General features: G+C 38.7%; 1 protein-coding gene across 1 annotated transcript in view; it reads left to right on the forward strand.

Moving 5' to 3' along the window:
* Positions 1–15867, forward strand: part of HTR1F (5-hydroxytryptamine receptor 1F) — a 103576-nt gene that overhangs the window by 37940 nt on the left and 49769 nt on the right. The window contains exon 2 of the mRNA XM_058829500.1: positions 10078–10178. The gene's annotated coding sequence lies outside the window, so the exon portion shown is untranslated. The remainder of the gene's footprint in view (positions 1–10077; positions 10179–15867) is intronic.

Below are 15867 nucleotides of genomic sequence, written 5' to 3' on the forward strand. Positions count from 1 at the left end.
GAACAAGCCCAGTAGGGCAGAAGAGAATCTTGGCAGGCAAAGAGAAATCCTTCCCAGGCAAAGAAGAGCAGCCATGGGTGCATTTTCCCAAGCCTGCTTCATGTTCCAGTCCCCACAAGCAGATCAGCTGCTGCCAGAGCTGGAGATGGCAGCAGTTGCTAGGAGCAGTTCTGAGGCGGTCACAGTCTCCATGGGAGCTACCCTGGGGCCAGTGCCAGACCTCCTTTGCATCACATGAAGTGAGATACAACGGCTTGCACATCTCTGTAAACACAGCCAGGTGTTCGAGTCTTGACAGGTGCCACATTGGCTAAGAGAGGCTTCAAACAACAGGGTTTGTCTAAAAACCCTGGGATCTTTCCTGTTTCAATCTCCTTGCTTAGAGGATTTGATATTTTAAGACTCTTTTCCTCCCGGCTAGCTGAGCTTGCAGCTCTGCCTTAGCTCTCCAGTCAGGATAATGAGACATTTGGTTAGATCTCACCATTTGTGGCTGAGGTTGTACCTTGCTCCAACATTGGAAACTACTTTAAGAGGTAGGAGAAGGATGTTTAGGAAAGGGAAGAATTACTCATTATTGACAAGTAAGCAGTTCTGTCTTCAGAAGCCAAGGGGAATGATATGAGCCTGAGGTTTAGGACAGGGAAACAATAAGATGAAACACTAATCTGCCTTTTCATTATACATCTAGATTTCTTAAAGATGTTTTTTTCTCTGAGGGAATCTGAATACGAAACTCTGAGATGTTCTGCACATTTCCTCCTTACCTCACAGCTTTTATCTAAAATTCTGCAGCATCAAATCTTGGCTTCAAATTCTTGAACTGTCCATAAAAAATAGCGGAAAAAATTATGGTGGAGCAAGCACAATAGAATTCTCATAAGAATATAAAAGAAAATATTCTACTACTCCCCCAAAAAATGCTCTGTGGGCACTTCCATATTTTCAGAATAAAATTGATAATCTAATCTTCTGCACAAACACTGTGTACTTAAAATCAATAACATTTTTCCATTTTAAAATGTCCAGATTTTGAAGACTGATCTTTCTTCTACCTGTACATTCCTTTCATTTGCAATGTAAAGGGATGCTGAGGACAATGAAAAATTTGTTTTCTGTTTGCTGGAATAGAGTAAGATGCTGTTTCAAGTATGATTAGTTTCAGTAGCTTTGCCTACTTTTATCCCCTCCACTGCACACCCCATTCCAGCCTCTTCTCCTTCTCTGACCTCTCCTTGCTTACTCTCTGTCCTTGCCCCTGGCAGGGAGGTTGGAACTCAAGCCATTCTAGGATTCTACTGAATGTCCTATTCATTAGTAGGACAGGCAGGGAATGTCATGTCATTGGCATTTGTCTGCTTTGAAGAACTTCTACCACTTCTTGACAGATTGTGTGGATTTTTCCATTAAGAAAGAAACAGATTTACTCGCTTCTTTAAAAAAGCACTTTCACCCATTGTTGCTACCCACAGTTTCTTCAAGGCAGGTACTACAATACTAAGAAGTTTTAGGTCCTAACAAGCTGAAAGCACTTCTGCAGGTCTTGTACTCAGATCAGTATCTCCCCCTCTCTCTTCCCTTTCCTTATTGTGAGATGCTCGGTTTCCGAGAAGTGCTATACATGGTGAACTGAAGAGCTGTATCTTGAAAATTCCCAACTTTTCTGTAATATACATCTTCTCCAGAGAACTGGCAAGCCTAAAAAGTTCAGCTGCAAATACGTCAGCCTGAACCAAAGAGGCGCAGATTGAAGGCGGTGACTCACTAGCTCGCGATGGAGTGGCTTTGTGCACTCAGCTTTTTCCCACATTAAAAAGTTCTAGGAGAAAAAGTTGTGGGGCTGGAGGCTATTTTGGGGTTTCTGCTTATGTGTAGACTTCTGCTCCATATTAGCCTCTGGTTTTGTACAAAATGAAGTAAACCTAGTAAACCTTTTTCACAAGAAATCATATTTAATAAACTCCTTAGTCTATCACCCATTTTTTCTTGGAATTTGCCAATATAGGCTCAAATGTGCACAGATACCTCCACCAACTCCACGAAGGAATAAAAATAATATTTCTGTAGAGAAAGTGATCTGACAAATGTGCACATTTATTTAAGCCTGGAAAACTGGATGAGGTGCAAGTGACCATCCTTAACATTGAAAACTTATCTGGTTTCTGATCCATAGTGAAAGAGAGCACTGGCAAATTTCAAATCTTTCCACAGAGAATGGGCAACAAGATAGTGCAGCTATCTCAGTATCTGGAGCAAATGAAAAATTAAGTGGTTTCACTCAGAGCAAAAGCTGAGCCATTAAGATTTTGCAGCCTGTAGTTGGAGTGGGATGAATTAATGTTTTTGTCTGAGAATAAATAATAGCAGCAATGGTCTGTGACTTACACTGGAATATGGTAATTACCATGCTGGATCATAGTGGTACCTCACCTTTAATCAAAAGCAGGCAGAATGCTAAACTGGCCACCCTGGGCTGGAAAAGGACAAGGAAGAGAAGGGCATTTTCTACATTTGGTACTTGAACTAGAACTGTGTGGTTTTCAAGCCCTAACACATAATTTTGAAACTAAACCCTACGGTGAAGCGTGGGCTCTTTTAAAGGATAGAAAGATACGGTTCAGTGCACAATTCGGCAAAAGACTTTGGAGAGCTTGTCCTTGAAAATGTTGTAGAAAAATCTAGACATCTTTACCTAAATCTGTGGTCTCTCTATTTGATAAATTTTTTACCCCCCAGTGTAAAAGAAAGCTGGCTATTTCTCCCTCCACTGTCTTTTAAAGAGAAATGCAATTACTTTTGTGCAACTTTCAGATACAAAGCCAAAATAAAGAGTGCACAGCATTTTCAAAATTCCCTTATTTCTATGGCATTAAAAATTGATTTATTCATAAAAGTCCTATTTTTTCCTTATTTAATTAAAAACCTCTCTACAATGTTCTCAAATACATCAACAGAAAACATTCTGCATGCAGAAAGTTAGAATTGATTTATAACTACATATTAAAATTATGTGCTTGAGATGTAAACTCAGCAAGGCTGCCAGTGAATTTTCCTAAACTGACCCAGCTTTTGGATATGGCTTAAAGGTTGGGGTGCTGAAACAAAATGTAATTTTGCAGAATGCAGAGCAATTCTTTGCACATCACCATTAAACACATCTCTTTCAAAAGGTACCTCTGACAGCAGCATCCTTTGGAGCTGCATTCATCAGGGCCTCACCAACACTAGCCAGTTCTGAAAATACTGAGTAAAAGTTGAGATTCTTAAATTGACTTCAATTGAAAGCAGCAGTGAAGGATAACAAACATTTATGTTAGGCCTTTTATGGAAGAAAAACATAATCAGTCCCTTTAGTGGCCCTGCTGTACCCATCGCCATTTCTGTGTTCCGCAACTAGAACTCTTCCCCAAAAACTCTTCCAGCAGCAGCACCTGCGTCAGGAAGGAAGAGGTTAAATAGTCTCAACACGTTTTTGTAAGCCAGCATGGTGTCCAGAACCCCAAACTCTGAGATTAAAGATGAACATCAAAGTTGTCTGTCTACCAAAGGGTTGCCAAGCCTCTGATAAAGCTTATGGCAAGATTCCCTTTCATTTTCCAAGAACTTTGTCTCTTTTAAGACTTGCATCACCAATAGCTATACTTTAAAAGAGAATGACTATTTCAGGAAAGTTGGAGCCATATGATAACTTTGCTGAAAGAATGTTACATAGCACTGAAAGGCTGCCTGTTCTAGAGACATGACCTTTTGATATGTAAAACATTTGTCTGTGAAAAAGACAGCACACTGTCTGTTATACCACTCCAGAAACAACATACACATTTTTTTAATCCCATACTTAGTCCTCTGTCTGTTAATCCCTGTTTTTCCTCACTAAAAGTGCTCTGCTTGAGCCATTAAATGGCAAGAAAATTAATCCATTTTAGCAACACAGCTTTCACACAGAGATACTGGTATACATCATAAACTTAGATGACCAAGAACCATCAGGTTACATCAACAAGTCTATTAATATAATGCTAAAAATATTATTTGCCTGAGAAGACCGAGGCATTTCATTATTTCCTTAAGTAAGTCACAGATTGTTCTCCAAATGAGTTTGAAAAAGAGATTTTTATCCCCAAAATGAGAGCCCAAAATTTGTCTCAGGAGAGACAGACAGAGATGTGGAATTGTGGTTACAGCTTCGTTGGCAGAGAAGGAGGTAGTTTTACTGAATATTTCTTTATTAATTAAAATAAACATACTTTCTTCTTGAAAGTGAAGTTCAGGTTTTATTTTCAGTCTTAATCATCCTTTTCAGTTTCCTGATCTGTCAAGGTTTGACAGACAAGTCCTGAAAATTGTGACAAAACTCTGTGGCTTCCATTAGAAGTCTGAAGATAATTCAATTCACTCTGGCTCATCTTTACCACTTTTTGGAACTCTTGAGTCACTTTTGACCTTGTTGCAAGGCCTGCAGAATATAGAATTGTTTTTAAAGTAGATGAAAGAGTATTTCCATTAAATTTCCTCTACTTACGTGACTCACTGAGGAATGATCCCTACAGAAGAGTGAAAGGAACTCTGACTACTTGGCTTTCCTTATTGTGTCTTATCTCCTCAGACTTCAACCTTTCAAAGAATGCTAGGGCTAGAGCAAAATGTTCTTCCAAGTAGTTCACAGCCCTAGATGGGAACTTACAGGTTCTTTATGACACAACATGAGAAAAAGTTCTCTCAGTCATGGTTAATCAATGCCTGGGAGCCTAAATGGTTATAAATATTTGATTTATGTTTCATAACTGATTCATCCTGAAGCAAAAGAGAGGGGAACACACGCTGACACAATTTTGTTGTAATTCCACTTAAATTATGTAACCTTAACCTTATTAGCCAAACTGGTACTGGTTTGACATTAAGCAGTGGGAATGCTCACAGATGGTGAGGGCTTGCTTAGCCATTGCTTCTTCCACACTTGTGTGGTGTATGTGAGGATACACCAGTGACAGTACTCAGTTTACAGTTTAATACAAACAGCAAAAAATTTTGAGGAGAAAGAAACAAACCCACAAGTGTAATCTGGCTCTTTTTGGGGTTTTTGGGTTTTTTTGGGTTTTTTTGAGTTTAGAAGTGATTCCTCCTTGCAACTTCACACTCTCTTTTGCTTTATGAGCCAACTAACTTTATGTAGTCCTCATGGCAGAAATGGGTCTTTAGGAACAATAAAGAAATAAAGAAATCAGTCTTTCATCCTGTTCAACAACCAACAATTTTCACTTGCCATATGATGAGGACAGATGTGGGAGGAAGACTAACTTCCTGGAGCAGCAGAGGTAGGCACAAAGCATCCACAATCTAATCAAGACAGGCCAGGCAATCTCATCTTTGTGCTTCTCCTGCCCAGCCCTGCTTTAAATCCTCGTCTGCAATTAGTGATGATATGTTTCTAATCCTCTTCATACAAGCCATCAGAGGATTGTAACTTCATATGGGAAATGTCAGAGGAAGAAAAATACAGAACAAGAATCCTTCCTTCTTACAAAAAGCATTTAATACTGAAGAAGGAGGAACTAAAAATAAAAAAACAGACAGACTGCAAGGGAAGTTTGTTTAGAACTAAATAACTCCAGCTGGGCTTTTGCCTGGCTTATTGCTGTTCCTTTGTGGGACTGAGATCTTGTTTGAGGGTGCAGTTTATGCCTGCAAAATTTCATATTGAAGTAGTTGCACTTGTGAGTAGGTATTATACTCTTTAGATAATAAAAGAAATAATGGTAACAGTCAGATTTGTTTCTAGAATTGAACAGTAGCTTAAAAACTGTCAACAGAATTACTCACAAAACCAACCATCCTACATATTTAACTCTTTGTTTTGCTGCCGCTTCCTAGATTGCAAAGGTTTCTTTTAACTTCATGGCAATGAACACTGGAAAGGGATAATTTATTTATACACAGATTATGTCATATAATGCTTCAGTCTCAGCAATATTTATTGTGCTCAGATAAATTTTGCTATTAATATTGTTATTATCATCATCATCACCACATTCCAATACAGAGGAAATAAATTTTGAACACATTTCTCTTTTTTTCACTTGTAGCTGGGAGTTTTTGACATTTGAGCATCAGCTCTTTCTTCTTATTTTATGCATTTGCCCTCTAGCCATTGTCAACCCCTGCAGTCTTAATAATGAATTCCTCTTTATTGCACTGTCAGTGTGCTGTCATTATTGCAGACTTCTTCTCCTCTGGAAGGCTGTTTTGTAAGTTATTTCTGAAAAGGTATATACCACATACGTGTTTGGGATTTCTGGGACTGTACTGATCCATCATTTTCCGGAACATCTGATGCAGCCACTCTAAATTTAAAGAAAAAGAGAATTTTCATCCAGCTATGGATGTCAAGCCATTCTAGGAAGTATTATCTGCTTCTAACTCCTTGCTACTTTTGTACAAGAAACACAAACTCAGCTCGTGATCACAGAGAGATTTCTGTTTGCCTCTGCAGTAAGATCATAATTTCCTTTATGGCACCTTCACTTCTTGCTGCCTTTTGAGAAGATAAAAAATTGTGTGTGATCTAAAACTCAGGTCTTCTGCATGATAGGAAATGATGCTGCCAGCTGAGATTTTAAAACAGATGTTAGGTTCATGGAAAGCTGTTTTCCTTCCATAATTATCCTGGAAAAAGGTAATATTTTAAAAAGTGTAATTTAGCATCCTCCACATGGTAAGAAAGTCACTTTTATTCTTCTCATAGAATTATGGTATTTTTAACCACAAAGAAAGCTTTCCTTCCACACTTTTCACAAGATTTTTCCCGTTGTGTTTCACAAGACCAAAGCCTTAATATCAATGTCTTTGCTATGAAAGGAGGGCTGGAAATGAAAGTTCTGGGTTTTGGTTACTGGCAGACTTCAACCTGCATAATAAATATTCAGACTTGAAGTAGGAGTACCCTGAGGCTTGAGAAGCAATGGAAACAATAAATGTGTTTCAGAGATGGAAGCACATCCAGAATTATTTCTGCTGGACTGCTTTCTTAGAGGAAGTTGCTGCCACACAGAAACTGAGACTGCTGGAATTTTGAGCAGATGTGAAATGACTTTATATTGGATAAAAAGAGGTTTGGGTTTTGTTCAGAAATATTAAGTCCTTATATGTACAAAACAAATATTTTAAAAGCTTGGGTTCTGTTTATTAAACAAAACAGAGTTCATAGGACTTGGGGTAATTCCCCTTTTTTTTTTCTTATGTGGGGCTGTTCTACTAGAAAAAAAATTGTAAATTATTTATCAATAGTTCCAAAAATCCTTATTTCTGCAATTTTGTAACATCCTCTTCTCTGTCCTCAGTCTATAGGAATCACTACTGTAAACCTGACCTCACTTAACTCATTGAACATTACCTGGGTTTTTTCAGATGATCTTAGAAACTTAAAACATAATTCTATATGAACATTGCTTGCCAGCTAAGATTCATCTTGGAGATGTCTGTTCAGTTCCTGTGCTGATCCCCTAGGTCCAGGGTGCTTACATTTTAATTCAGCTGAAAATGATAAGGCAATGATAATGAAATTATAATGATAATGATAAATGAAGAGGTAAAACAGCTCCATCCATTCAGCTGTATCATCAACACGGACTCCCACATCCTTCCCATCCAGACAAGGTTTTCACAAGAGCTTGTAGGCAGCCTGCAAATCTCCCTCACAGGGGCTGGCTGGCTGGCTGGCAGCGCTCCAAACAAGATAACAGGGAGCAAATAGTGATCTAAGCACCCAGAGGCCTCCAGATCCCCTTCAGAGGTCACTCTCCCCATTCAGACAAGAATGAAGTCATTGGATGGCAGTGCCAACAGTGAAATTCTTGACTCTGTAAGCGCATGCATGTCAGAAATATTCCTTTTTGCATTAGAGGACCAGGAGAGAAATAGGGAATGCAACTGGAGATGGACTGAATGCAAAGACACATTTGAGATGAAGATGAACATGTGAATATGCAGAAGCTGAAAGAGAAGAGAAAGGGAAAAAGACATACTGCAGGGGTAAGGCGTGTATGAAAAAGACCTTGAGTTTGTGAAGAAACAGAGACTTCTTATTTGTTTAGAAAAGCAAAATAAAATGTCTGTGGTGTTTAGGTGCTGCCTAGATGTTATGATACTTAAAATTTCTTAACTGGGAATGAAGGTGCAAGGTCTCAAACAAGAACTAATACCTCCTCACCATCCATCCCTTAAGATGGAAATCCTTCTGAGCATTTTAATATCACTCTAAAATTATCCCAGCTCTTGTGCAGTCTCACTCAGAACAGAGTTTTGCTACACCTGAAGGAGTGTGTTGAGAGAAAAGGATGGAGGCAATGTTACACCAACAACTTCCAAACAAGACCAGACAGGAGAGCCACTCTGCCTCTACTTCCAATCACTTAGATCAGTTACTGATGGTCTTCTAGTGGATACTTATAGAGATGCAGCAAAGCAGATCATTATATCCTGAGTACTGCATATTCCCACAGTAGGTCATGCTGGCCCCTCTGCCTTCTGTCCTTTCTGGCCTTGCCTAGAGAGAGAAATCTGAATTACAAAAGCAGGGAAAAACAGCGCACAGGCACTCATTTTACTTTTTAAGCTCTATTATTACTGCCAATAAGTTACATTTTGAAGGTTAATGTTCTGTACAAAGCAGGAGACTTAATTTTTGATAAATGTCTTACATCTACCAGTGGCATGGGTACAAAAGTATAAGAGGTTTTACTTTTCCAAGTTTTTGCAACACATGCAGCACTGATGCTGTAACTCATGATTTGCTGAGTGCTCTCACCCTTCCTTTAGCAATAAGGAAACCAGAACTTCCCAAAGTTGCACTGACAACCTCAAGAAACCACATCACCTACTGTCCTAGCCTACCACACAGAATCATAGAATTAGTAAGGTTGGAAAAGAACTCCAAGATCATCAAATCCAACCCTTGACCAAACACCACCTTTTCAACTAAAGCACAGCACTAAGTGCCACATCCAGCCATTTCTTGAACACTTTAGGGATGTTGGCCATAATGCCAACAAACTGGTCTGTAACCTCAAAACCTGCCCCAGAACACTCTGAGCTGTAAGAACTCATCTGATACCAAATAACAGCCAAATGGTAGCATAATTATATTCCAGATAAATTACCATGTTATTTGATAATGTGTGAAAAATTATTAGGTTTTATCCTCTTTTTCCCAGGAAATCAATGATAGTTCCTTATTTTTTTTGTCACTTTTTCTTCTTTTTATTCATTTTTCTCACTGACTGCTGCTCTCCTTTGAAACAAGAACTGCTTTTGTTATCTGATTTTCTACATTTTAAGCACATTATCTATTTAAAGATTTTATATTTAAAATTAAATCAGCCTACTCTTGGTAGAATGATATATTTCTGCACTTCACAGTGCAGACTTTTCACAGTGCATATTCCTTTGCATTATGTTTCCTCTTTAGGCAGTTGCTCGCCGTGAGACACTGCTAACTGGGAAAAAAAAAGATATTAAAGTTGGGAGAATGAAAGAAACAATGCTTTGCACTTCAAACATCACATACTCTGGCATGTTTATCTCTTTAGCTTAATAGCAACAGGTTAATACAGCAAAATTCCAAGTGCCCCAGCCTCCTACTGCAGTCAGTGGGGTTGACAATTAGTACCTGACAGATGCACTGGGGTGCTAAAAGCTTGAGACACACTAAAACTGCTGGTTTGGCTAAACAGCACGGGCTTCCTTCCCCTTTCCTTTAACTGGTCATTTATCTTCAGGAAAGTACAAGTCAGGCCTTTCGATTTCTTGAGTTCCTCAAGTGGAGTCGATTTCTGGACTGTCCAATCCTGCACGGCCCTTGCTGGTCATTAACTCCTTACAAAGCATTTCTGTCATCACCAGCTATGCTCTTATGTGAACTCTGGGAAGGGGGAGGTCCTGGCACTGGTCTCTAAGCTTTTAAACAAACTTTCCCAGTTATTTGAAGAGATCCTGAAAATTATTCTGAAAAATCATTTCCTTCCTCTGAAGTAGATATTGCCATTTACAGAGCCTATATTATGTTTTTGTGCTTTCTTGCAGGTTTTTGGCAGTATCCAGTGTTGCTAAGGATGATTTAATTCCTACTACCAGTCCTATTCCCAGAGGTAGCTTCTCCAAGGCAGCTCCTGACACAGGAAATGGTGAGTTGCTTTTTACCTTTACACAGAGAGACTTTATACATGTGTTTGTGGTGTACCTGCTTTAGAGATCAAGTTCATTTGGTTGGGTCTTCCATAGGGATTCTGCAAAGCAAGTTGAATAGAGAGTTTTGCTGACCTCTGCCAGACTGACCTTTCCTTAAAGTAGCACAGGAGGAGAGAAAAGTCTGCACTGCAAAAAGCCTCAAGTGGGAGCAGGGAAACGCAGCCAAGTGAGGGTTGACCTGTGGGGTTATTGAAGGCTGAATGGGGCAATCTGAGCACACTCAGTGCAGTGGAAAGCTGCAGACCAGCCAGGAGAAGATGTCAAGGAGGACAATCAGTTGAGAAAAGGAGAGCAGTGGCTGACAGAAGGATGACTGAACAAATGAAGGATGTCTAGCCCAGTCTGAGAAATTCAGGCACTCCAGAAGCAGCTTAGTGTGCAGTCCTAGATCTGAGCGACCTTCTCCACAGCCTTGGACATTTAAACACTCAACATCTACTTTAACTGAGAGGAAAAAAAACAATGGTGCCAATATAATGCTTCATTGCACAGATATATTTTAAAGACTTAACCTTTGCAAGACATTTTGAAGATGGAAAGCCCAAGAGCACAAAGATATTTTATGAGAAGACTTTTCTCAATTTTTGTATTAGCCACTGTATGCTCGATTTTATTTCTAATTTTGCCTTGTGTAGATTTACCAAGTGACTTTTTCCATAGTCTTGTAGATTTTTAACAACAAAGATTAAATCCCAAAATCCTTGTTTCCTGTAGTCGTTCAAATACAACAGCTTAACATTGATAACATTTCAGAAAGGACAATTGGTTCAAATACAAAACAATTTAAAAACAGAAGGGTAAAACTTCCTGCAACAGTAACAGGAAAAGAATTGTCATTTAACACTGAAACACGTGAATAATAAAGCAAAAAGAAACAAAGTGAATCTTCAGCAACCACTTAATTGCCTGAGCAAATGAACATGAAATATGATTGCTCAGAAGTGAAAGTGAAAATTCCACATGTTGAGACAGTCATGTGCCACTGTTTGACATCCAGAGACTTTCTAAGGTATTTGATCACATTGGGATTTTTTTTCCTAGAGGAATTAAAAGACCCTTAAGGCTGATGTGTTCCAATGTTCAGCTCTCCTTACCTTCACCTGTATCTACACCAGATCTGACCCCTACCATCTCAGGATTGTGTCCACACTCTGAAATATACAGCAATTTGCACTTTAAAAGTCTTACAGTGAGAGGTAAACACAAGGTTGCTACATTTATAATAATGGAACAAACCAAAAATATCACTGGGTAGCTGTAAAATGGACTAAAGTCACCCAGTTGGCTCATGGTAGTGTTAATACCATGAAACATACAGATTTTAGTGAAAAATAGGTCAGAATAGGGGCCAGTTTCAGCCCTTACAAGCCTTTGCTGCTGCCATGAAGAATATATACAGAAAGACAAAGTTCCCAAACTTGTATTATTTCGTACTTCTAAATTGGATTTTATCTTGGCCAGGAATTCCTCCAACTGTCATCTGTACACTTAACAGAGAAAAGGAAAACTTTTATACTGAATCTGGAAAGTTCAGCAGATTCAGGTGTGGGGAGTGCTTGATTTGAAAGCTTCTCTTTCCTTTACTCTTATCATTTCTAAAACCTATTTTCTCTCTTCTACTTCTTGTTTTTTATGTAATAAGAGAGAAATTTTGGCTGTTCCTTAATTCTACTATAATACCTGTGGTGACATTAGAGAGAGAAATTACCTGGTGGGAGAAAATGAAAGTGAGGTATAAACAGGGCTTGTTTCTGATGGAAATGGTTTTCCTGGGTGCATGCTGTTTTCCAAAAGACAATGACAGGCTGGCAGCTCGAAGAAAACAGGTCTTGGCAGCACATGTTAGTGAGCCAAACATTTTCTAACACCTTGTGTCACACAAAGCACTTTCATACCATCTGTGCTCCAGCAGCAAAGGGCTGTTCTGTCCCAGGCAGAACCTTTTGTCTCTGCAGAGTCACGGGAAGCAGAGAGCAGGTTTGTAACACCTGTCTGAGGCTGGATGTGTGCAGGGTGTCAGCTCCTCCTGTAAACCTTCTGTGTGTCCCTGAGTGCCCACAGCCTGCCAGGAGCAGCAGCACAGCTCAGCAGAGAGGAGGCAGATGGGTACTGGTTTTCTTGTTTAATGCTGCCTTGGCTGGCTGAATATAAGAAATAAAGATGGGAGGGGGAGGAAGAAAGAATGCAATTCAAAGGCAAGCATGTGCCTCATTAGTGCTCACTGTGCAAGTTCCTTAAACTCTGGGGAAGATAAAAAATATTTTTCAGCATGTTTTCAAATATTTATTTTAAAAAAAAGGACTTTATAAGGACAACACATTTCTAAGATAAATAAAAGTAGCACTATCTGCAACTTAAATAGAGACCAGGAGGGTAAATAGAAAGCATATCTTGATTACAATAAATTGCCTTCTTTGAGCAGCTTTGGTGTTTGTCATTATTAAGTTGTATGTTTCCCAGCACTGGAAGAAGGGAAATCATTAAAACTAACACTTATATAAAAGTAGCATAAAGGATTGTCCCTGATAATCATTATCAGGCACAGGTTTTGTGCTAGTAAACTCCCATATGCCTATGGCAATTTAAAACTAACTGTGTTGCCAAAATTTTATGTGATTTGTCAGAATTAAAAAAAATAAAATAAAATAAAATAAATATCTGGAAAAAGAAAACAGCCCCTCCCATGCAATAAGCCCTAAATGCAATCTCTCCTTTCAGTACTGTCATCTTTGAGGCTCAGTATTTTCCTCATTATCATCCCTGTTTCATGGATTTTTTTCTTACTTTAATGAATTTCTGTTCCCAGTCACACAGCTATTTTCTTGGCTATCTTGCTTCATTATGCTGATGGAAGCAGCCTTTTAATTTAAGACATTATTATTAAAAGTAATGCATGAAAGGCTTATCTGAAAGATATATTGGGTTGGCAGTAGATGCAAATCAAAATGCAACTGTCTAGGTACTCAATTAGGTATTTTAATGGAAGACTTTGAGTAAAGCTCAGGCAGGAAGGGAAAAAGTACTTATCAGCATCTATCATTTAAATTACCAGCATATTGGTAGACTTTTCCTATATTTCCTACCCCTCAATAAGGCTGAGACTGAATATGGGTCAGTGGACAGCAGCTGGCTTGTGAAGTCTCCGTCCTTGGAATTCACAGACAGCAGTTTTCCAGAATCACAAGATATTCCTGCATTTTTTTTCTCCCATGGATTCAATACTTACATCTTCCAACATCTGGTAGGCTACTTCATCTTTTGTAATCCATGTAAACATTTACCATCTACTTGCCTTTGAATGGACCCCATACTTTTTTTCTTTGGTATCTTGGGAGATTCTCTCTGTGACTTAGGCTGAGGGTGCTCCACAAGAATGCACATGGAGTGATTCCTCCACTGGGGCACTGATCATACATTCAGCTGTCCCAACTACATTTGGGGTTACTTTCAGGTTTCAAATTTGCAGGGCTTTTCTTCTCAGATCAGTACAACACAAGTGGCTGAAGTTTATTGAAGAGGGTAAGAGCATCCTGCAGGCTCCTGCTGACCAAAAGCTCACATGACACAAGTCCTACATGAGCAGAGAGGATGTCAGTGAGTTTAACCCCTGCAGTGCTCCATGGAACTCAGCTCTTTGGAGATATGTTTGACAAGTTTGATATGTTCCTTACTGCTCAGCTTCCTGGCAGCCACCTCAGTCCAAGTCCTTTGCAATGCAGCAGAGGTTGCAGGGATCTCTGTAATGCTGGGATCCAGGATCAAACATCCTGAACAGAAAGATCAGAAAATAGGCACACAGTCTCTTCTAAAACCCAAATTAAGACTCTCTGTAACTTACCCCTTCCTAAAGGGGAATGAAATGCAGATTTTAAGAGCCAGCACTTAAGCTCACGTATTTCTGCACATGTAAGGAAAGCAAATGTACTCTGAAAGAAACCTCAAGGTCATGGAGTACTCTGCTTCGCTGTAGAAGCACCTCCAGCAGGACAGAGAATGAGCTTGTCATCTCACTCTGTAACTGATTCATATCTAATACACAGCTTAATTTAATTTATTTTTTTTAATTGCTGTCCATCTTTTTTATTTTATAGCAGTCTGTCAGCTGAAAACTGGCTTGATGGTCAAACAAAATGTCATCATATAAATATTAACTTTTCTCTATTTGTGGTGGCTCAGCTTAAATGATTTCTGGAGTTTGTAGACAGCAACAATGCTGGTAGTGGTAAGTTTTGCCACTTGCTAAACTTGCTAGAGTTTATCACAACTTTTGGATCATCTACTTTTATTTCTGATCTCTGTACCTGCACTCAAAATTTTAACATATGCACCAACCTAGACTTTTAACAGCAGCTTAACAAGAATTCATCAAAGCATAAAGTTAGGATTTAAAATGGAAATCTGAAATGAAGGGAAAGTTCAGATTGAAAATGGAAAACTGCAAAGAAGATAGGCCCTGCTTGCAAAAGGGTTTCATTTTGGCATAGTTCCCATTAATACAGAATAATTGCTTCAGCAGGGCTTTTTTGTTCAAATATTTAGGAATTTTCCTGACATTCAATCAAATCCTAGCTGCCTTAGCTACATTCAGAAGGACTGATAATTTAAAGATTGTTTTACTTTCACACAGTAGAGTTAATTCAAAGAGTTTTATCAAAAATCTCACCTGCTAAATTTGACTTTGAGCTTATTTTAATTATACCGGAACCTTCTAACTTGTTAAAAAAGTCACTGAGATGCCAAACTTAAATCAGAAATTCAGGACAATTGGTACAAACACTGAGGCAGAAGAAGAGGACCTATCAGAAGACTGTACTTAATGAGATTTCCACAAGACATCTGAAATGCTGACCTTTGCCAAGTGCTTCTTTTATCATGTATTGCCAGAAATATGTTACTTCTTTAGGTTATGTATCTGCAGTACAGTCTATCAGCTAAAATCATGCAAGTTGTAATTCTGCTGAAGCCAGTGCACTCTGGGGAGGACAATTTTAGCTACAAATGAATAGGGTCATTTACAGTTAAGATAAGGGAAAGCAAGTTACTGCTAGTTCAGTAAAATGCATACACTTATAATAATAAGGGGAAGAAATGTTCAGACTTTGAAAATGTGTTTTCAAAAATTATGGTAACTACAATATATTTGATAAGCTTGTGTCCTGTTTTGAACAGAGTGTTGTCATCACCTAAACATGTTTAGTTGAATTAAACTAAGCTCAGTTATTGCAGACAGAGTTGGTACAGCAAAGGTCAGCAGATTCACTTTCAAAAGGCTCAGCAGATGAATGCTCAAATTTGAGATTTTAGGACCTAAGATGCAGTACTAAAGGGTTTTCTCTCTTCTATCTCCTTCAGGAAAGAGACATCTTTTTCCCTTTCAAAAATGTGGGATTCTCAGGACACTAAACACCAGGACTATGCTGTAGTAGGATCAATTAATATCTATTAGAACCTATTCCCGCTGTCACAACTATCACAACAACACCTTTCCCACCAGAAAATTTCCAAATATCCCTTATTCTCAGACAAAGCTTAAAAACCTGAAAATCAAGGTTAGAATTCAACTAACCAAAGACAGACACCTTGAACCAATCACTCCTGTTGCCGCTGAAGATGAATAGATCACAC

This window comes from Poecile atricapillus, chromosome 1, assembly GCF_030490865.1.
Source record: "Poecile atricapillus isolate bPoeAtr1 chromosome 1, bPoeAtr1.hap1, whole genome shotgun sequence".
Lineage (NCBI taxonomy): Eukaryota > Metazoa > Chordata > Aves > Passeriformes > Paridae > Poecile > Poecile atricapillus.